Source organism: Sarcophilus harrisii, chromosome 3, assembly GCF_902635505.1.
Source record: "Sarcophilus harrisii chromosome 3, mSarHar1.11, whole genome shotgun sequence".
In the NCBI taxonomy this organism is placed as follows: domain Eukaryota; kingdom Metazoa; phylum Chordata; class Mammalia; order Dasyuromorphia; family Dasyuridae; genus Sarcophilus; species Sarcophilus harrisii.
In genome coordinates this window covers 269,084,598-269,107,611 of record NC_045428.1, presented here as the reverse complement: position 1 = coordinate 269,107,611, position 23,014 = coordinate 269,084,598, and positions in this window count along the sequence as shown.

The following is a 23,014-nucleotide window of genomic DNA, read 5'->3' as shown; positions in this document are numbered from 1 at the left end:
CCATTTGGATCTAATCCCAACACCAACAATTCAAGTCAACTCAACAAACATTAACTAAGTACCTACTATGTACCAGGTATGGTAATAGAGACTGAGGATATAAAGAAGAAAAAGAAAGAGTTCCTGATCTCAAGGAGCTTATATTCTACTAGGGATGGGAGAGAAGTAGCTCAGTCAGCACATATATTTTAAAGATAAATGAATATAAAATATATACTAGGCAATTTGGAGGAAGGCAGTAACTAGCAATGGAAAAAATCTGAAAAGGCCTCAGGCAGCAAGTGTCACTTAAGCCTTGACATGAAGAAAAAGAAAATAAATACGATAATTTTTTTTTAAGCCAATGAAGTTAAAATGAATGAAAAGCAAAACAGGTTAGCACACTGCTTTGTACTCCTTGGGGAAATTCTTAAACAAATAAAATAATATACTTGGTTTATTTTTAAATGGTATTTCCCTTCTAGCATATATTGTGTATCTACATAGAGTTCCTGTCTCTGAATTTTTGGCTTATGCAAACAGACTTCTGATTTTTATAATCCTATAAATTTTGAGAAATATTTGCAATCCATGAATTGTTCTTTGGACTTAAAAAAGATACATAAAAGTATAGGATTTGATATTTTTTTTTCTCAGAATGAAAGAAGTTTCTTCACTGAAACATCCTGTTATTCTCCTTTAAGATTCCACTATGTACTTTACAAGAAGTAAGCAGGAGAAACAAAACTTATTTTCTTTCTTAAATTCGTTTTGTGGCCAACTTTCCCCAAGTCAAAGTGAATTTGAGTACCAGGAATCAATTAGTAATTTGAAATTATATAAAAACTTAGCACATCAACTGTCAGCTTAATCTTCTTGTCATATTATTTAAGAAGATAACAGTGATATTTTGGAGTTGAATTAAATTAGTCACAGTAGGCATGAGTTAATAAGATTTTAGTCTTTGAGTTTAGGAACACAGGATTTTCTAATCAAGATGATTCACGGATCAAATCAATTTTGGGAGAATTGAAACTGCAGGTAATCCAAAAGGTACTGGTTTCAAGGGAGGCCCCAAGGGAAAAAGACATCGATCATTCTTTTTTTTTTTTTTTAATAGCCTTTTATTTACAGGATATATGCATGGGTAACTTTACAGCATTAACAATTGCCAAACCTCTTGTTCCAGTTTTTCACCTCTTACCCCCCACCCACCCCCTCCCCCAGATGGCAGGATGACCAGTAGATGTTAAATATATTAAAATATAAATTAGATACACAATAAGTATACATGACCAAAACGTTATTTTGCTGTACAAAAAGAATCAGACTCTGAAACATTGTACAATTAGCTTGTGAAGGAAATCAAAAATGCAGGTGTGCATAAATATATGTTCATATGATCATAGTTGAATTAAGATTCAAATTTGGGACACATTTCCCCCTAAGGATGCGATTCTCTAATTTCCACTGTGGAAAAGAGCTGTACAAATCCCTCATAATGTAATGCCAAAGGTCACTTTTAATGGGGTGACCAGTCCCTACAATTGTCCTATTTTGTATATCTGCCTTAAGGTCATGACTGTCCCCTTAATGGTTGAGATAAAGGTGTTATAGACATTCCTTAATGTCATTAGAATATCAGTAACCTCCATCTATGAGGCTATCCCCACTAGGTCTCTGCATTATGTCATTGTTCTTGTTATTCCATAAAAGGCTTGCTGTCCCGATACTCGGGGCTAGACTCTTTGAGATGATAGTCTCATCTAGCTCTGGGATCCATTGGTCCCAGTATTTCTCTCCATTTAATAAACTATTGAATTGGTCTCTAATCTCTGTCTTGCTCAGTTTCTTTTGGCATTACAATACCTCAATTATCTTGGTTTTGAAGAATTATCTTCAGCACAAGAAGCCAGAAGCTTTTTTTTTTTTTTTTACTCAATCCAGTTAGAGGTCAATTTGCCACAGGGTTTCACACATGCATCCAGTAAATCTCAAAGATAAATTATGATGGTAATATTTTGTGATGGATTAAAGATCCTGTGATTCAGTCTTCCCTCCCATTCCCAGCTTCTGTTGTTATTGTTTTTAAACTGACTTTTCTATATTAACCAAAGCAACAGTCAGAATGCACCCACCTTTAGCTAACACGAACCATATTTTTATACAGTTTTATTTATTGTTTATATATTTAACACATGAATTTACTAAGAATTATTCAAACCCTTAGATTTAGAATTAGAAGAATTGATTCAAATTTTGATATTCATTTACAGCTTGTGTGATCTTGGGCAGATCACATCACCTCACCAAGTTACAGTTTTGTTATCTATTAAATGAGATGGTAGGAATAGATTACCTCTCAGGTTCCATAAAGAGGATCTCCTGACTCTATGATATAAAATATATGCTAATTGTTAATGCTGTAAAGTTACCCATGCATATAACCTGTAAATAAAAGGCTATAAAATAAAAAAATAAAATAAAATAAAATATATGCTAATTCATGATAAGATTTTAAGATAGGGTTCTGGCTGATTATAATACACATTCACTTGCATATAATGCTATTTTAAACTCGGTGATTATTTTATCTTGAACAACACTGCTGCCTTTCAGTTGCCCTTTAGGAATTGTCACTGCCCATTATGATGTAGAACCAAAGTTAATTCCCGCCCCAATTTCTTGGTGACACTTTCTGTCTGGAAGCATGAGCTTTTATGTGCTGAGGACTTTAAAATGAGTATGAGCTGCTGAAATGGATTCCTTTTCCCTCTTTCTATAACCACAGGAAAACAGTTAAGAGGGGAGGTTTCAGAAACCCTCAGATCTATTTTTAACTTGCATAATAGCTTTTATGCTCTAATGGACAGCAGGTACTCTCCTTCCTCTGACATTGCATTGTACTCTTGAACCACACAGTTAGATTCCGTTCCATTTTCTGGGTTATACGCAATGGTCTCCATCCTTATTTGCTTATATGATAGAAAATGAGAAACAGAATACAAATATTTGGGAAACCCAAAGTAAAGCTGGCAAATACCTGTGATTATAATTGATAAAGTATAATAGAAATGCATAATAGGAAAATAGCTAGAATAAAAATATAATTTAAATGGGCTAGATAATTGTGCTTTTATTTAAGACTAAGGGATATGTGAATAAGTAAAATGATTTAAGGGATGCCAGATAGCCTAACCTTGAAAATTTTCTCTATTGACTTGCTATGGTGCCTGAAAGTCTTATCATTTGGGTTTTTCTTTTTGTTTATGACCTTTACTTGAGATATTAATGTATTAAGTAGGTATTAGCATTAAATTGTTAGAATCCATATTATCATAGAAGAGAATGTAGGAAAAGATGAAATTTATTTTACTTTATGTAGCTATAGTTTGCTGAACTAGTACTAATAAGTGAAAGTTATAGGACAATAGATTTCAAGCCAAGATAAAGAAGATATTATTATTACATTATATAATATAACTTAAAGGATTGCTTCCCAAAGAAATTATTTAATGAATAATAATAATAATAATAGCTAACTTAATATAATACTTTAATATTTGTAAGGTACTTCACGTGAATTATCATTTTTTATTTGATCCTCAGAATGCCTGTTTGAGGTAGGTACTATTATTATCTCCATTATAGAAAAGGGGAAAGCAAAGTTGTAAAAAGTTAAGTGACTTGCCCACAACACATAGCTAGGCTTGAGTCGGGGAAACCCTGAGTTCAAATCTAGTCTCAAACACTTAATAGTTGTGTAACCCCATACAAGTCACTTAATCCTGTTTGCCTCAGTTTTCTCATCCCATAAAATGAGCTAGAAATGGAAATGGCAAAACACTACAGTATCTTTGCAGAGAAAAACCCAAATGGGATCGTGGAGAGCTGGATACAACTAAACAACTATAATATTTTCCTGACTCCAAGTCTGGTACCCCATCCAGTGTACCTCCTAATAGGGAACTATTCAAGCAGAAGGTTTGGATCATCACCTATTAGGGAGCTTCTATAGCTCCACAAATAGGGAGTCATATATTAATTAGGTCAAAGGATACTGCTCTGAGGCTTTTCCTAAAAGTAAGGCAGTTGGTTAATTTATGAGATAAGCAAGTTGTCATTCAGTAAAGAGTATTATTTAAGGCAGTGGTTCTCAAAGTATGGTCTAGAGAATCCTGGGGATCTCTGAAACCCTTTTAGAGGGTCTACAAATTCAAAAATAGTTTTTATTTCAAATATGGTAAATGTCTATAAATATAACCCAGATAAACAAAAATGCTTTGGAGAAATCCTCAATAATTTTTAATAGGGTAAAGATACTGAAAACAAAAGTTTGAGAACCACTGATTTAAGGGATTGAAAGCACAGGATAATGAAATTTTGTTTAGTACCTGGAAGTGGTAAAGATCTGGATCATAGGGGAGGTCTGTAGACATTGGATGCGGTTTATTCAATTCAACGGACATTTATTAATACCATGTGCAAGATACTATATTAGGTACAAAGACAAATGACTATATACCAGGAATGTACCTCCAAACAAAGCAACTTTAGCCCACCAGGTGGCATTCGCAAGCAAGGCAGATCTGGCTGTCTATCTCCCAATAAACAGCCTGAGTAATGTCTGTGGATATGCTAGGAGCACATTTCTACCTTCCCTCCTATGTATGGCTTTCCTTCCTCAGCTACTCACTCCATAGAAGTACAACTCCCTTCATGCTTAGCCCAGGATTTGGCATTGCCTCTCATGGAAAAGGAAAAATAACCCATTTTTCTTCTTAATTTGCATTTTCTACCCATTGAAACTTAATAGGAGTGTTGTTGAGTCATGTCCAGTTTCAACGTGAACCCATTTGGGGTTTTCTTGGCAAGGATACTGCGGTAATTTGCCATTTCCTTCTCCAACTTATTTTACAGATAAAGAAACTGAGGCAAACAGGGTTAAGTGACTTACCCAGAATCCCACAGTAAGCTAGTGTTTGAGGGTAGATTTGAATGCAGGAAAATGAGTCTTTCTGACTCACGTCTAGTACTCTATCCACTGTGCCATCTAGCTGCCTTTTTTAATAGGAATTTTGGGTTCCAATGATTATTCTCTTTATATCTAAAAAAGTAAATTCATTTCTTTATTAAATGTGAATTCTCAGACTCCCTAGGTACTTAGCAATCCTAATTTACCTCTCTATTTTTTGTTTTCTTCTTTCTTTCCCAATTTTCCTGCTTACATTCAAGTCACATACACATACCTTAGATAATTATCAGACTTTTAATACAGAATTACAATTAGATCAGCTCTTCCTGAGATTATTTAAAGATAAAACTAAGAGAATATAACAAATGACAAAAAAGGGTAAAGATCAAATTAGCATAACAAACTAGTATGTTTATCAGTAAAAAGTAGCTCTCCACATTTGGATTCTGCCATCATAGTTACTCCCTGTATGCTACATGAGGAAGCAGAAATAATACTAATGAATCAGATAGGAGAAGAACAGCTGGATTAGTGCAAGAACACCTAGAGAAAGTATCCATTAGAGGCAATACAATTTTGAAGGAGTTGGAGGATCCATTCATAATATAATCCAATGAGAATTACTAAAGGATAGTTTTTCAGTCAATAGAAGTCTAGGAAAGAAATGATGTGGGCCATTTCTCAGATCTGTGTTTTATGTTGGGTATCTATCAGTCCTGTGGTTAATAGAGACTGTAATATAGACTAAGATAAAGTGGTAGGGGAAGAGGGAAGGGTAGAGATTCAGTTCCTTGAACAGCTAATGAAGGGTAGCAGTATCAACACACAAAAAAATGATTCTTACTGATGAGGTTGAAGTCCGGCACCAAATGTTAGAATTTGGCACCAAATGATGGTGTTTGGTCATGTGAGGAATTCATAAGGTTCTTTTCCATTGCCAGATGGTACATTTATTTATAAAAAAAAAGGTTACAGACAAAATGAAGAGGTAAAATAGACACAGGAGTGGTAAATATGAAATAGATTGGGAGAGCATAGAGTTAGCAAGGAAAGGGTTTTTTAACAATGGAAAACATAAGTTCTCTAGCAAAACTCACAATTAACCAGGAGAAAGGGAATACTCCATGAAGTGGGAGTACACCATTGACTGGCAGCCTAAATCTATATATGAATTTAGTACTTAAAAGAGTTATCTCTAACAAGTCGGCATGAAGGGGTGAGAGGAAAGCCCAAAAGGGATTCAGCAAAGATGGCACAGGACATAGACAGATTTATAGGGAAAATTTAACCTCGGGAGTTTGACATCATAACTTGACTTTCTGACTGGATACAGTAAGATGGGATTTCCCAAGACCTCCACAGGGTTGGGACTGTAAGGCTGAGAAGATCCCTACCAGTGCACTTCCCTACTTGCCTCAGGGAGTATTATAATCTATCGGTTGTACTTCAGGCTTTCTCTACCAATTCCACTTCTTGGGACCTCATCATTCATCAATTCTCAGACTTGTGATCTCAGAGAGCTTGTGAATCATGGCAACTCTCAAATGATTCAGTTTCCCTCTTTATGCAGAAAAAGTTTCATTTCTTGATAAAATTCTGTAGTTTCTGGTTTTTGGTTCCCATGGATTCTAGCTCCATGATTGGCTGAGTGGAAATGTAGTAGGATATAATAGGATAAAAAAATTAATTTTTTAAAAAAAATCTCTGCTTAATATGCAGAAATCTGTTATTTATAGAAACTATCTTGCTATAACTGAAAACAACAACTTCTTCATTGGGCAGAGTCTTAATTTTGGAAACAAGAATAAATCTTCCCAGTAGTTTAGGTATCTAAGGCAAAAATAGTCACATGCAATATATTATTCAGGAAAGCAGGAAACTGAAAAATCTAATAGGAACTGAACACTTAGCAGAATGACTTAATGAGCTTTCTGTATCAAAATAGTTTTGATTACTATCAGATGAAATAGCCTAGTAGTAGTTTTTGCAAAGTCAATAAATGTTTTGCTTAGAGCTTTGGCTCTAAGGAGTTTTCCCTGAGATTCACAGCCCTTGTATTAAGGAGAAAAAGCTTAAAGTATAGCTGCATAGAAATTTAGATGCATGTATACATTCTCAAAATCAATTCGTTGCATTCATAAAAGGGTGATACTTGCAGTTACAAAAATTCTAAATATTTATATATTTTTGTAAAAAGGGTTTATGACATAAATAGACTTATAGAAGCAAGGCAGCAGACACAATTAAGATAGAAATAATATAGCCAATTGTACTGAGTGAGGGATGATAAAACAACTTGAAGACTATACTGTTATCTAAAAAAAAAATTTAAAAGACCCCAGTGACTACCACTGATACATTGGATGGGTCCTCTGTGGAGAAGGTGTAGAAAAACAAGGTTAAAAGTCACTTTGGATGACGTATGGTTAGATTGCAATCTGTACCACTGAAGGACATACTGACATTAATAAAATTATGAATCCACTGAAGTTTTTATTAAAATTTATTATATGGGATAAAACAAAATTTCTATTACATAGTATAATTTTAAAAAATGATTACACATGAAACAAAGTTTATATATTATAAATTTCTTTTTTTCTTCCTTCCCCCATTCTTTGAAGTTTTGCATTAAGCTATTGTCATTAAAGTTACATATTCCATTTTTCTCCTCCTCAAATAGTTCTTGTTCTCTTTTTTCCCTTTCTCTCCAACCCCTATTATTTTCAACATGCAAATTAATAAACATTTGAAGTATAGTTGCAAGATTTAATAGCAAGAACTCTTGACTTGAAGAAAAAGGACCTGAGTTCTAATCTTAATCTTTCCATTATTTCTCTGACCACTAACAAATGAAAATAATCATTACTGGTATTTACATAGCATTTTAAGATTTACAAAGTAGTTCTCATATGAAAATCTCATGATGAAAATTTTTCATATGAAAAATCTCATGGATAGTGCTTTAAAGTTTACAAAGTGCTTCACAAATATTATCTTATTTTTATCCTCACAACAATTTTGGAAGGTAGGTGCTGTTATTAGAAAACTGTACATCTGATACTCATCACTTTCTAAACCTGTTTCTTCTCCATCAAAATGAGATGTTTGGACTTGGAAAGTCCAACTCTAAAATCCTATAACTGGTGCTTCTAAAAAGTGTTCCCATCATACCTCTGTATTAAAAGCTGTGACTTATTTATAACCCAGAGGAGAGGACCAGCTAGGTTATGCAGTGGGTAGAGCACTGACTGTAGTCAGAAGGACCTGAGTTCAAATCTGGTCTCAGAAATTTGACACTTCCTAGCTGTGTGACCTTAAGCAAGTCACTTAACCTTATTTGCTTTATCCCCCCTCAGATTTAGATAAACTAGAGGAGATAGGTAGCCAGGAGAAGAAAATGAGGATGATTTTTCTGGTTAAGATAGAGACATGAAAAGATTTCTGAGTTCTTCCTTGCATACTCCAACAAAGATCTGAAAAGAGCACTAAAACAAATAAATAATGATCAAGAAACTAAAGAGAAACCACAATATGCTCCTTAATCTAGCTTGGTGTTCAGTCATTTCAATTGCCTAAGTCTTCATGACTCCATTTGAGGTTTTCTTGGCAAAGATACTGGGATGTTTTGCCATTTCATTCTCCAGCTTTATCCAGCTGAGGATTGCAGAAAAATGTAGCTGGAAGCCTATGGGCACGAGAGGAGAGATATTACCAGGGAAGTTATCATGAATTTAGATAAATAAGCCAGGGATGCTCCAGAGACATTTCAAGCCATTTCCATTCCTAGAATGAACCAGGGTGTTTTAAAATATTCCAATGATGTTTTAGAAAAATTTTGGAACAAATTAGGTCTAATTCCATATTTTAAAAATACTATACATCATGGCTATTTTGATACATGTTTAGTCTATATTTCAAAATATGTAATATGAAAATATGTAAAATTTAAAAAAATGTATATTCCATAAGGGAAAATTTGCAAGTCTTGAAATTTTCTTGTAGAATATCACAGGGAATGCTAAGTTTCTGCAGAAACCTATCCCCTGGCTCTGGGAATTTTCCCTGGCTGCCTTTCATATTAGGAATTCTCTCCTTCCTCCTCTCTGCCACCTGGCTTACCTGGACTCAAGTCCCAGAAAAAGTCCCATCTTTTGCTTTCCTTTTATTGCTAGTGCCTTCCCTTTGTTGACTATCTCAAATTTATACTGCATATATGTTTGTACATAGTTTTTTTTTTGACTGAAATGAATGAAAAGGCCAAGAGATCATTTCTGAATAATTAATAATCAACTTATCAATTAGATTAGCTGATAAGCAATAAATTGATGGTCAATGTTTTCTTTTGGGAGCCAAAGATGCCCACCATGGAGATTACTGAATGGTTAAATAGTTGGAAAAAAGGAGATACCCCTGATAGTTAGAAATCAACCTGGATTTGGTAAACAATTAATAAGGGGATGGACATATTATTGAGGAGTTTGGCTAGAAGTTGTCAGTGTCTCCCACTGAGAAAGTAACTTAATTTTAAATTCAGCCATCTCCAGAAATCTGAACAAAAGAATCTAGACCACTTTGGTTGATTTTTCCCCTTCATGAGCTAAATTCCCCTAGACTGCAATGGAGGGATACAAGGTCATGGGTTTAATGTTTTAGGACTTCGATGCAGTTAGATTAGATTTTGTATACACTATAAACAAAAGTAAGATCCCTTATTTGGGTGGAACATGTATCTTGAGAATTAAACCAATTTTATCTATCAGTTTTGTCCTTCAGAGACTGGCTGAATGATCTACAGCAGAAATTCTTAGAATTTTCCCACTTGCAGCCCTGTTTCGTGCAATAAATTTTTACATGACCCTAGGCATATAAGTATATAAAACAGATATAAAAATCAAACATTACTGAGCGTAAATCATAATTTCATGATCCCCACATTCAATTTTATACCTCATTAGGGATCACAACCCAGAGTTTAAAAAGCTTTAATCTATAGGAACTAGTCCCTGAATGAAGAAATAGAAAGCAAAAACCTCAATCTTAATTTAATAATTGGTTATTAACATAATATAAAAAAATCTCTCCTCTCTTTTCCTTCCCTCTGTCTCCTTCTTCTCTCTTTTCTTCTCTTTCTCACTCCTCTCCTCATTTCTCTCTCTATCCAAATAGGATATTTACCTGGGGATGCTCTGTCCAAAGGAATGTAAATTTTGATTGCTAAAACCTTACAAGATATCTTGTCATTTACAGACTAGATTTCTTTTTAGGGGCCATGCCTTAAACTCAAATCACTCTCATTCTCATTGTTTGACCGAAGATAGGTCCAATCCAACCCCAGCTTGGTCATCATTTAGACCTTGATGGCTCAGAGTGAATATAAATAGGAATAGTTTCTGTTTTGGCTAGAAAATGAGGATCTTCTCCCAGATTAATTTTTTTTTAACTAGTTTTTTGCCTCATTTCTTAAGTAGTCTTAATTGCTGATTGGGCATTGTCTCAATTAAACTGAGACCTAAGAAAGACCTTCGCTTACCAGGGTCAAGGTCTCCCTCTGCATCTGGGGCCAATCTATTTCTGGCTTTTGGATTCAAATAGCTCTGGAGGAGAAAGTGAGGCAGGTGACTTTGCCCAGCTCTCCCTCACTACAATCCAATTCACTTGCAAATCTCCCTGATATTCTGATCTTTTTTGAGAGTAAAGGCCAAAACAACTGTTTTTTGGGAACAGGAATTCATGTAGGGATGTTGTTCGTTTTCCCCCTTTCTTTGTATCCCCAGTGCTTAGCACAATGTCTGGAATGATGGTTTAGTGGGAAGAGAATTAGACTGGAAGTCTGAAAGTTGGGTCTCAGTTCTGGGTCCACTTCTATATGACTTACTAATTCCTTCAATCTCTCTGGGCTTTCAGTTTCCTTATCTATAAAATAGAAGGACTAGATTGCAAAGATCTGATCTAACTGAATATGACCATTGATTTTGATGTTTGATTTTAGGCTTATTCTGGATAGCTCATAGAGAACTTTTGGTTTGTGGAAGATCCTTGGATTTGAGACAAAATTACATGGATTCAAATCTTGGCTCTACTTTTTACCAACTGTGAGACATAGGCAAATAATCTTTCTGTAGATTGAAGGGAATAGTCTAAATGGTCTCATATATCTTCTTTGGCTCTAAATCTTATCATCTTTCCAAATTTGTAAGTTTTATGCAACATCCCAACTTCATTGATACAATGCACTGATTTGATTAAGAAAAGGAAATTAACAATATCTTATATGTGCACTTTGAAATAGTTATAATTTCCGAGAAGCAAATTTTAAGTGATTATCTAAAGGAAAACTGATGATACATATAGCTGATCAAACTGGAAACTTCCAAAGGCATAAAATGTCAAATTATCTAATTCCTAGGTTTATTCTTATCTTTTTTTCCATTTATGATCAAACTGGAAACTTCCAAAGGCATAAAATGTCAAATTATCTAATTCCTAGATTTATTATCTTTTTTTTTTTTCCTGAGGCAATAGGGGTTAAATGATTTGCCCAGGGTCACACAGCTAGGAAGTATTAATTGTCTGAGGTCAAATTTGAACTCAGGTCTTCCTGACTTCAGGGCTAGTACTCTATCCATTGCACCACCTAGCAGCCCTGAATTGTTCTTATCTTGAAACAGGACAATGTCAAATAGAAATTAGTCATAAAAATAATGGTTCTTTATATTAGTGAGGACTTTTTCCTTAAAAAAAAAGTTTTTCATGACAACCTTTTAGTTGTTATTGTGATAATTCTGGGAGTTAAGTACATATAAATTAATAGGAAGGGGACAAAGGATAGCAGGAAGACAAAAACAAAACTCTTTTCATGGATGGTTACTAGCCATCTAGTCTATAAAAGGATGAAAAGATAGAAAAAGTCAGTTTTCCTTTCTTTGGTTTTCTTCCTGTCACATTTAATAAATACATTTCAATGCCACTGTTCTATCCACTGTGCCATCTAGCTGCCTCTAAGAGGTAGGACAAATGCACAAATGTAAAAAAGAAACAAAAATGAAAAGGGATATAGTGTAGACAGCAATATTTGGAGAAAGATGATGATTAATATATTTTAGATTTGTGAAAAGTTTTGATAAGCTGAAAACAAATCTGCTGATTATATAAGAAATACTTTTCTCTAAAAATATAGTATATGAAAACATGTGTACATGTATATATATATTTCCCCCCCAAAAAATTTGTGGCTTCTTTGTGGGATAAAATTCCAAACATCAGTCTAAAGTGACAAAAGATAACTGATTATTTTTCAAATTAGGTCTTAATACATCTGGGATCAAATATGAAATCCTTTTTGGCATTCAAAACCCTTCACAAGTTGACCCTTTCCAAATATTCCAATCTCACTTATCTGCACGTCTCAAAGATCCAATGATATCACTCCAATGATATCAATCCAATGTTCAACCTCTGGTCATTTTTACTGGTTGTCCCCCATTCCTAGAATTCTCTTTCTCTTCTTCTCTGCCTTCCTTCACATTCCAACTAAAATCTCATCTTCTGCAAGAAGCCTTTCCAGATCCTACTTAATGCTAACATCTTCCCTCTATTGATTATTTCCAACTTATCTTGTATATAATTATTTGTACATAGTTTTTGCCTGTTGTCTACCCTAATGGGCTATGGGCACTTTGAGAGAAAGGACTGCTTTCTCTCTCTCTCTCTCTCTCTCTCTCTCTCTCTCTCTCTCTCTCTCTGTCTGTCTTTCTCTGTCTCTCTGACTCTCTCTCTGTGTCTCTCTGTCACTGTCTCTGTCTCTGTCTCTCTTTCTCTTTTGGTATGGCATAAAGTAGGTGCTTAATAAATACCTGTCAACTTATTAATTGGACTGCTAAAAATCATAGGACTTAAAACTAGAAGAAGATCTTAGAAAACATCTAACCCAATCTTTTGGTTCTGAAGTTTGGAAAAGATCTAGCAGGGGTCCTCAAACTTTTTAAACAGGGGGCCAGTTCACTGTCCCTTAGCTTGTTGGAGGGCTGGACTATAGGAAAAACAAAAACTTTGTTTTGTGGGCCTTTAAATAAAGAAACTTCATTCCCCTGGGTGAGGAGGATAAACATCCTGGGCTGCCCCATCTGGCTTGTGGGTCGTAGTTTGAGGATCCCTGATCTAGAGAGTCTGAGACTTTGCTAAGTATCACCAGACTATACTTAATATAGCATATTTTTCTGGCAAAGATGCTAGAGTAACTTGCCATTTCCTTCTTCAGCCCATTTTACAGATTAAAAAAAAAAAAAACACTGAAGCAAATCAGATTAAGTGACTTGTCCAGGGTCACACAACAAAGAAGTGTCTGAGATCTGATTTTAACTCAATTCTTCCTGATTCCAAGTCCAGTGCAATATCCACTCTGCCTTCTAAGGGCCAGGACAAATGCAAAAAAAAAAAATGCACAAATATAAAAAATAAACTTTTTGCCCTCAAGCAGCTAATGTGGAACACAAGAAAGAAAGCTAAAAAGGGAAAAAACCAATAACATAAGCACTGGGACTTATGGGGAAGCCAAAAAAGTTCTAAATTAATGCAGCAGATTGAGAAATGAGGAGATGTCAAGCTTGTTCCTTCTTAAATGGAGAAATTTGTGGGTCTGCCTGCCAATCATAGGAGCAGAGGGTACTAATGAGATTTGAGTGCCAAGGCTGGTGGGATCTCAACAGATGATGGAGTTTCCCAATGATGAGTTTCCTGGGGGCATGGTGGGGAAGCCAGGGACATTAAAATGAGCGCTACCAAAAGGGGAACTGCCTGAAGAGTAAAAAGTAAAAGGGAGCAGTGAATAGCAATGACTAGAGAGATTTCTGGGGATGAGCAATTAAGAGAAGAAAAGGAATTCTGGGAGAAAAGGGATTCTCAGGACAGGAAGCAAACTCTGACTTCCCTTCTTGCCTGAGCCCCATCCTAAACAATATTTTAAGCCATGGAAACTATATGGGTGGTGGAGGATATGACTCACTGGCAGGGGTGTTTCTTGACTCTGAATTCATTTTGTGTATGATTACCATGTTCTTCAATTTGTAAATAAAATTCTTTTATTTTGTGCCTTATGAGCCTGAGAGCTTTAAAAGAGGCCCAGAAATATATATTCTTGAAGGGCTCTAGTTACTAATGTTCTCAGGTTCCACCTAAAAGGAGGAAATGGTACAAAGAAGTGAGTGGGTTTCAAAGTTCTTAGTGGGGAAAAAAGGAGAGGGAGACTGATATAAAGATTATAGATATTATAAGCTATTGGGCACTTGTGTTCCTCTGCTAGATTCTGAGCCTAAGAACAAGGTGTTATTTGTCTTTTTATTTCATTCCTATTCTTCCCAGTACAGTGTTCAGTGCACAATAGATATTTAATTAAAATTTGTTTTTTAATTTAATCAGCATTTTCTAGGTGCTAAGAAAGGGATGGATAAGATACGTATACTCTTAAAAAGCTTTCTGCTTAGTAAAATATAACTAGCTTTTGAAAGCTAAATTCAATTAATGTCTTTGTATTTGTTTTGATCACACTTTACCCACACTCAGATCCTATGGAATTATAACTTGTGTATATACACACATACACATATGTATGGCATGTATGTATGTATGTCTAGTTTGGACACGTCTGCCTTAATGACATGGGGAAAGGACATTTTTATTTTTTGGTCTGTAAAATAGTGAGTCTCTATCCAAATAGAAAATCGCATAAAACAGTGGCTAAATGAGCCCTACTTACTAAAAGCTTAATGGATAATGAAAGATATTTTCAGAAAAAAAGGCTGGGAGAATTATTCATCTTCTACACATGACAAAACTAAAATTATAGTTTGTACTATTATCTTGTCCTAGCAATGTAGTTTGACTGTAATTTGGTATTAAATAATGCTATATATTTAGCAGCATTAGTCAGCCTTATTAAAATGGATCCAATGGAATTTTGGTTACAACAGTGAAAGGTCATAGAAGAACCCAGCTCTCTAATGAACACTTCAAAGATCTTAAAAAGGTGGCAGATCAAATAATGATCAAGAAACTGAAGAGAAACAACAGAAAACTCTTTCATCTATCCCAGGACAAAAGATAGTCAAAAGTCTGACAGTGTTGGGAGAAGGCTTCCCAGAGGGAAGCCAGCAGGATCATTGCCAAAAGCTTGCTTTGATCAGAGAGTCTCCAGGGGGCAGCTGAAGCCTGTAACACCATGGCAAGGACATTCCAAGGGGAACTAAAGACCAATGCACCCAGGACCTAGGAGGAACTGAATATGACCGAATTCTGATCCAGGATAATGGGTGGGGAGAACCTGCCAATGCTCTGAGAGCAGATATATCAGGGAGTGTAGATGCTAGCAGATAAGATCTGGATGAATCAAGACTAAACCATATCATTCAAAAGTGAAGAAGGAAGAAAATCTTGGCCCAAGAACAAAGTCCCAAGCTAGGGATTGAGACTAGAAATATGAGTAAACAGAAAAAGACAAAAAAAAAAAATGAAGAAATACTATAGGTTGAGAAGCATGAAGAAAACTAGGAAGAATAACTCTATATAACAACTAAAAGTAGTTTCAGAAAAATAAAATTACTTGGCCACAAGGATTATAATAAGATTTTAAAAATTTTAAAAAGAGCTCTAAAGGGGAAAAAATTGGAAGGAAAAGAAATGTTTCAGAGTCAAAGGTGAAACACCTTACATAGGAATTAGACAATCCGAAAATTAGAATGGAACAAACAGAATTCTAGCAGATGACAAGAAACTTTAGAAAAAAAATAGTAGATTAAAAAATAGGGGGAAAATATCTTCTATCAAAAGTAACTGAGCAGGAAAAGTCGTCAAAATAACAAGTATTCTTTTTTTAAAAAATTATTTAAATAACTAATTTTACTTTATTTTTTATTTTTAAATAATAGCTTTTTATTTTCAAAATATATGCAAAGATAGTTTTCAACATTCACTCTTGCAAAATCTTATGTTGCAGTTTTTTTCTCTCTCCCTTTCCCCTACCCCTACCTTAGATAGCATTTAGGGTAGGGGAGAGAAGGAAGATTCCTGTCCTCAAAGAACTTGCATTCTAATAAGGAGAAACATAAGATGTATTAAGATTAGGTGGAAGGTACTTTGAGAAGGGAAGGCATGAAGAGTTAGGGGACCAGGAAAGGTTGTTTAGAATTGGTGGGATTTGACTTGGGTTTTGAAGAAAGTCAGGGAAACTTTGAGACAGAGGTGAGAGGCTAGAGTATTGCAGGTGGAGAGAATAACTGACCTAAAGCTATGGAGATAGTTTCATGTTTGGAGAACTATAAATAAATCAGTGTTTCTGGAATGTACAGGGCGTGGAGAAGAGTAAAGTAAAAGGGTGAAAATGTAGGAAGAACTTGTAGTAGAAAGAAAGAACTTTAATTGCCAAGAATTTTATATTCTGGGGCAGCTAGATGACAGAGTGGATACAGCATCAGCCCTGAAGTCAGGAGGATCTGAGTTCAAATCTAGTCTCAGATACTTAAGACTTCCTGGCTGTGTGACCTTGGGCAAGTCACTTAACCCCAATTGCCTCAGCAAAAATTTAATAAATAAATAAATGAAAATAAAAAATTTTGTATTCCATTATTTAGGGCAGGGGTCCTCAAACTACAGCTCGTGGGCCAGATGCAGCATCTGAGGACGTTTATCCCCCTCACCCAGGCCTATGAAGTTTCTTTATTTAAAGGCCCACAAAACAAAGTTTTTGTTTTAACTATAGTCCGGCCCTCCAACAGTCTGAGGGACAGTGAACTGGCCCCCTATTTAAAAAGTTTGAGCACCCCTGATCTATGCAGTGGGGAGCCAATGAAGCTCATTAAGTAGGGAGATGGCATGAGCACAGCTACACTTTAGGAAAATCACCTTGGCAGGTGAGTGGAGGTTGGATTGAGTGGAGGGAGCCTTGAGGCATGAACACTAAGTAGAAAAATCATTGTATTAGTTCAGGAAAAAAGTGATTAGGACCTGAACTAGACTTGTGGTTATATGAGGGGAGAGATGTCATAAAAAATCATCTAATTAATATTTCTTGACAATAGTTGAAGTGAGTTAGAGTGAAGAGTTGAGCATGACACTTGAGATTTCAATACTAGGTAAAAGGAAGGATTTTGCTATCTTTGAGAGAAAAAGAGAAATTTAGAAGAGGGTAGGTTTCATGTGAAAGACTATGAGTTCTTTTTTGGATATATTCCAAAATAGGTGCAAATAGGTCAATGAAAGGTATTTAAGAATCACTGGGGCAGCTAGGTATTGTGATGGAGTCAGGAAAACTTGAGTTCAAATCCAGCCTCAGACATTTACCATCTGTGGATCCTGCATCAGACACTTAAACCTAATTGCCTCAAAATTAAAAAAAAAAAATCATCATTCTTCCTAAATCTATTAGAACAAGAAGGCAAAGTGAAAATAGAATTAACTGGTTACCATCTGAAAAGATACTGCAAATCAAGAAGTGCAGGGAATGTCACAGCCAAAATTTATAGCTTATCATTCAAAGAAAAAATATGGCAAGCAGCTATAAAGGAATCATTCAAGTACTAAGGAACCACAGTCAGAATCACACAGTCATAGCAGCTGCTACTTTGAAGGAGAGAAAGTCTTGGAACGCAATATTCCAAAAGGAAGGTTTATAACTAAGAATAATTTAAAATGAAAGACCAAATATAGAAAAGAGAGGTTAAAGGGACAAGGAGAATAGAATAGAGGACTTTCAAATATTATGAATAAATAATTCATAGAGTTAAGTAGACATTTTGAAATATAAATATAGATTTCTATGTCAATATAAACCTAGAAAGAAAAATATATTGGAGCAATTGAAACAGAAGAAATAATCATGCTTATATTGTAATTAGGAGAGAAGTGAATGTCTTCACAATGCACTAGAGTGAAAGAAATGAGTGAAAGAAGACAAATATAGGGCCTCAGTATGGTCTTATTCTCTTCTGATGTTCTTAAGTGAAAAAAGTAAAGAACAGGAAAAAAAGGAATATACACTAGGGAAGAAATGGGAGAAAAGAAAATAATTCACTCTTGCACATAATTGAAATGGCAAGAAGACTAAGAAAACATTAATAAAGGGATGAAAGAAACATTACATTACATGTATCTATCAAATGGATAAAGTTAAACTCTCATGTGTGTATAATTGTGTGCATGCACATGCACATATATACATACAGAATCTGGAGAAGAAATATCTAAACTCAATAAGAAAACAAGCAGGTATGGTCATAGAGTTATTGGACAAGAAAAATACCTCCAGTCTGAAATAGAGACATATAACAAAAGAAGGATGTAGATACAGAGATATAGTTATCACAAGCATGAAGTAACTTAAACAAAAATGATAACTCAGAAAATGCATCAGCAATGGGCTCAAGAAAAGCAGAAAATTATGGGAAGCCAATCCATCCAGCAGTAATAATCTACCTAAGAAGAACAATATGAGGATTTTCTAGAGAAAGCACTTCTAGGACTTAAGTCACTAGAAGTTGGGGGGAGGTGTGTTTTAAATCAACTATTCTTACTATTTCATCTTAGTAAATGCCTTTGCTAAAAGCTAATTAAGTCAACTTTTAATGAAAAGCGTACTTGGACCTCAATAATTCAAGGAAGTACCCTAAACCAACCAGCACTCAGAATAGTTTTTGAGGGAACCGAGGTGATCTAGTTACACAAAAAAGAGTCAACCATCCCGTCCAGAGCTATAGCAAGAAGTGAATTATGTCCCTATCACAAAACTGCAGTTCAGGAACCAGTGCTAGACATATGAATAAACAGAAGACACTGAACACTATAAAGAATTATTATAGATCTAGAGAGGGCCAGAAATCTAATCTAGAAGAAGAGAGGAACCCCATAACTAATATGAACAAATACTCTAAGGAAAGTAAATTTCTGTAAGGACCACATAAATATCTAAAATAAGCAAGGTCAGAAACTGTTTTTAAATGATATAAAAATTCTGGAAGAAAGAACTAGGTGGGGAATAATTCAGACTAGAAAGTGCTGTACTTAAATAATTAATTCCATGAAAATTAGACTAGATCAAAAAGAAATCAATTAATCAATGAAACAAATTTTCTATTTCCAATACCACCAGAATCAGATCCAGATATTAGATGCTTCCTAATGTCTTTTAAAAAGCGTGAGAAACTAAGCATTCTCCCATTTCTCCACTTCTAGTTATTCAGATATTTCTCTTACTAACATCCTAAACCTCAATGTGAGGAAAATCATCCATCAATTTAAGCTATCTAAAAATAATGGAATGAGTTCTTTCAGGATGCAGTACATTCTCCTTCATTAATGTTCAAATTCTGACTAAAGAAGCATAGAAATTGCATGTTGTGGTGGAATAAACTTAAAAGAGTTACAGTGGATGAGAGATCATTTATATTGATTACTTAGAAATGTCAGAGTAAGTAGGGAGCCTCTATGTACTCTCAAGGAGAGAGAGAGAGAGAGAGAGAGAGAGAGAGAGAGAGAGAGAGAGAGAGAGAGAGAGAGAGAGAGAGAGAGAGAGAGAGAAAGAGAAAGAGAAGGAGGGAGGGAGAGAGAGACAGAGAGACAGAGAGACAGAGACAGAGACAGAGACAGAGACAGAGACAGAGACAGACAGACTGACTGAATGAGGTGATGAAGGCTATACCTGGATTTGGGAGTCTGTGTCTGAGTAGGCAACCTCCTAACCAGATATGCTAAACTAACAGAAAAGAACATTTTAGGTATGGGAGATAGAATGTTGTTTTTGAAGAACTATAACTTGTAGCTGAATCATAGAATGCATGGAGAGGAATAAAATATAAAAAAGAATGGAAAAGGCAAGAAATATTACAAAGAACTTTAAATCCCAACCAGAGAAGCTTGTTTGATTCTGGAAGGAATAAATAAGTAGCCACTGGAGCTCAGTAAAGAGGGAAGTGATGTGACCAAACAAATGCTTTAGAACAAAATCCCTTTGTCATCTGAGTGGGAGATGGATTGGAATACAGGAAATACTCACAAAATATCTAGAAGAGAGCAACGAAGAAGATACTTGAGTTCACATCGTGAAGATCAAAGCTCCTGAATATTTTGGAATCATTTCCTGAACTCATCCTCCATTTCTTCCTTCTGGGTGGGTGGCTAGGTGCAGAGGGATCACAATACCACCTGTTTCTTCTTTCACAAAGATCTCCAATATGCTTTCTCATTTAGTTCACAGATTTTCAAATGAAATTATATGCTATGAATTCAGTATTACAACCCTGGCACTTTGATCTAATTTATTTCTTTTAATTGAGGCATATTCTTACACTGCCATTTTCTAGTCATGAGTCACAATACATGAGTCATATGACACCTATGAGATAAAATTTGCTTCCTCATGTCAATATATATAGTCCAATCTATCACATATTTTATATATATTTCTGCATAGATATGACAGTTATTATTGTTTGTTTTTCTGGGCATAATTTCTTGTTTATTATGGTGTCTCTCAACTACTGTCATATTTGTTATTCTCAATTTTATCTGATTTGACAGATACATGCAGAAGTTTTCTCCTCTATTTTAATTTAAATTCCTTTTATCAAATCTTAAAATCTCCATACATAAATATAATTTTTATGAGTTTTTCTTGATTTAAGATTTAAAATAGAAATCTAAATTATACTCTTTACACCATTTTTCTAACCATCTACTGATCTACTATCCTTTCCTTCTAAAGCCCTTACAATTAGAAGCAATGGTGAAAATGACAACTACCCCCTCTAAGATCAATATTAAGTTTCTTGGCTAGGGCAATATAATTTCTAGAGATAGAGATTCCTTCTGAAAATTATCATTTGTACCCATGTTGTAATGGGAAGAAATATATTAATTTAGGATGACAAACTACTTTATTTTATGCTTCTTTGTGACTGAATAGTTATGCCATTTTTTTCTGTAATAAGCTAAATATTTGAGAACTATAGTTTAACAAGGACAGCTGTGTTCCCCCAAAATGATAAATTACTAATTATGTGTTTGTACTCCAATTATGATAAATAATTGCTAATAACATGTTTGTATTACTTATCTTGTTAATAACTGATAAATACTTGTTAATATTATCAGATAACCAATGCTTTGATACTTTTCTTTCATAAAGTGAAACAATCAATTTGCAACCAAAAGTTAGAAGGAACTTATAACAACTTTAGCCAAAACCATAAAAAATCATCAGTCTAGACCATAGAATTGACTCATGCCTGTCCTGAATCCAGAGATTCAAGTATTCCGTATTCCTTTAGAGCAATGATTAATGAAGACTTGCCAGAATACCATCTCAGAAGGAGATATGCAACCTTCATCTGGGCAGAAAGGGAACTTTATCATGAGCACTGGTAGGAAGCATATTAGCATCTCTAAGAATCCGATTGGTAATTTGTTCCTGGAGGCACGATGTTTGCACTTGCTGATCAATAAAGTTTGATTACGTGCTTTGAGAAGTGTCTGTTTAATTGGTATCCAGTTAGCATATATAATGGTTAAATCAGCTGTAAGTGTGTATTGTACATGAGTCACCATTGATCGCAAAGTTTGACAAATCTTAGGTCATATATGCCAGGAAAACAACATCCTTCATAATTTTCATCTTAGATATACATATGGTCACCTAATTTATCTCTCAACAAGGAGTCACCAACCGTAACAACCCATTTATTATTTCTATGATCAGTGATAGACAGTTCCTTCCAATTAAAAATCTAGCTCCTATGATAATAATTCCATGGGAAGCTCCTTTCCCTATCAGCTAGTACAGATCCACACTCCTCCTTTTCTGTTTCACATTCTTTTACTTTCCAATCTCTTGACACAGATTTGAATTCATTTTTGGCTCTTCCCTTTTAAATAGTCCTTTATTTTCCTCTTTAAGTACTTTTCCCATGAAATCAAGGATCATTTATTGTTCCTGATAGTGGTAGGGATTAGAAAGATATTTTCCCAATCATTTCATCTTAGCTAGTAAGGAGAACAACATTCTTCCCCCCCCCCATATTTACTTTCTTATCTACTTAACATAGAAACACAAAGTAGTATAAGTAGCAAGAATGGCAGTGAGCCAGGGCTTGGTTAGGTGGAGGATTTTCCTTCACACTGCAGGAATGGGGAGGAAAATGTTCTTACCAAATCATCTCCTTATCTTCTCACTAGGCAACCCCAGAGATGTGACCTTCCCTTTGGTCTATGCTCTACTCTACCTCTTTGAAAACAAAGCCCAAAGTTCTACCACCACCACCAAGCATTCACAGTCTAGGCACAGGTGTCAAATATACCGACAACATTTAATTCTTTATGTAAAAATAAACAAACTCGCCCATTTCATTAATATGAAAACTTGCTTTCATCTTTAATAAATAATAAAATTATATATTATTAAAGAATTGTTTAAAATATATTTCTTTATTATCAGTAAATATTTGATTTATATACCTATATACCCGGGGTCATGTAAAAATTTCTCAGACGAAATGGGATTATGAGTGGAAAAAGTTTAAGAAGCCCTGGTCTAAGAAATATTAAGTTTTGGTTAACAACAATGACTTATTTTAGCCTAAAGACTATAGTTTATGTATACCATTACTCTCTTCTATTTGGGAACTTATACAATTAATAATAATCAAGACTATTAGATGCACTTTTCACCACTAGTTCAAAGCCCCCAAACTGATTATCTGAGAGAGGTTCTCCTAGTCTGATCTATTTTGAATACTTTTTTGTCTCAACTAATAACTGGCATCTTCCTTTGCCCTCTTGGCAAACAATTAATATGTAAACATCACAAAACATTATGATTGAATATTGTTTTGGTCAAAAGTAAATTTTCTCAAATTAAATCAATAGTTATAAAAAGGCAAATTGTGAAGAAAATAGATTCCATCGACAGATGAACGAAGAGGAAAAGGGGAGGCACAATTTGATGTCCTTGTTGTTCAGTCATGTCATACTCCTTATAACCTTATATGAGGTTTTCTTCAGATAAAGTGATTTATCTAG